This window comes from Podarcis cretensis (genome assembly GCF_951804945.1).
Source record: "Podarcis cretensis genome assembly, chromosome: Z".
Lineage (NCBI taxonomy): Eukaryota > Metazoa > Chordata > Lepidosauria > Squamata > Lacertidae > Podarcis > Podarcis cretensis.
The window spans coordinates 28132014-28133713 of record NC_137184.1 but is presented as its reverse complement, the minus strand read 5'-3'; positions in this window follow the sequence as shown (position 1 = coordinate 28133713).

Here is a 1700-nt window from a genome sequence, read left to right as displayed (position 1 = left end):
TGTAGTTTGTAGCTCTTTGTATTTCTCCAGTGAGGTCTGTGATGGCTAACTGCAAAAAAGGTTAGAAGGAAAGACTGCAAAAATGGCTAGACCAGTTTACTTCCAGAAAAGGTAGCAGAAATATCAGGAGCTGCTGAGGCTAGGAGCAAGATCAAATGGATCTTTATTGGGGATGGGGCACTTCAGGCCTGGAGTGGTGGCCCTTCAGACCTCTATACTTGGTTCTTGGGGGTCTCCTCCAGCCACAACCCTCGCTGCTGACCTTGTTCCACATCCCCCTCAAGTGCCTTTGGCTGGCTGGAGTGTATCCTTGAATTGTGAAACTCTTTCCTGGGTGGTAGATGGACACACGTGGGGGTGTGGGTGGGGGTGCACGCAGAAACCTTTGGCTTTTGTGTGGCAGGAAAGTAGCCAACAATACAAAAGTAAGTCACATCCATTGCTGTGCCCACTTTTGCCTCTGGTCCTGTACGCATGGCCCTGCCCACTACAGTCTCCAGAAGGTTGGTCCCAAAGGCAATGCAGCCCTTGGTCTGAGAAAGCTTCCTCACCCCTGAGATGCATAGAGATGGTGCTCTTGACCCATCACTAGATTTTGGCAGGCGGAACCTTGGCATTCCCTCCAGATTGACCCCTGTCAAGATCATCACCAAGGGAAGGTAAGTACGCTTGGCACTAAGCAGCTCAAGAGCAGCAGCTCGTGGCATGGTAGAGCTGCACCCCTCACCTGACCCCTTGCCAGTTGATTCAAAACAGATATCTAAGGGCAGTCTCACAATAGTCTTTGAAAAGTTTCAATGGAAGACGTCTCAAAAGCCTCAAAAGTACAGTGTCTCCAGAATGATACTACTGTTTCATAATAATCTTCATCAGCTGGGAATAAGATACAAGACATACAACTGATGAAGCACTCTGGGCAGCTTCCAATATATATAAAAACAAAATAAAACATTAAAAAAACCCACCTTCCCTATACAGGATTGCCTTCTGCTGGCTCAGGGGTCGGATTTCATACCCTCCAACATTTCTCCAATGAAAATAGGGACATCCTAAGGAAAAGCGGGGCAATCTGGGATCAAATCAGAAACTGGGACGGCTTCTCTAAATCAGGGGTGTCCCTGAAAAATAGGGTCTGCCATCAGCAACTTGTCTGACAGTGCATCGATGCCAACCTGCATTACACTTCTGCCATATCCTAGAATAATAACATCCCTTCAATCCATGCCAACACCCTATCACTGGCACAACTTTATACCAGGATCTGGCAGGAGAAATTGCCCAGCCATTGATTTCAAGTTCACGAGGGGAAATCGTTTAAAATAACTATCCCCTGAGTCAATGGCTGCCCTGCCCTGCTCATGCAGCTGCAAGAGAGCATGGAATGCAGACCACATTCACACTTTGTGGCACAATAAAGGTAAAGGTACCCCTGCCCGTACGGGCCAGTCTTGACAGACTCTGGGGTTGTGTGCCCATCTCACTTAAGAGGCCAGGGGCCAGCGCTGTCCGGAGACACTTCCGGGTCACGTGGCCAGCGTGACATCGCTGCTCTGGCGAGCCAGAGCCGCACACGGAAACGCCGTTTACCTTCCCGCTGGTAAGCGGTCCCTATTTATCTACTTGCACCCGGAGGTGCTTTCGAACTGCTAGGTTGGCAGGCGCTGGGACCGAGCAGCGGGAGCGCACCCCGCCGCAGGGAT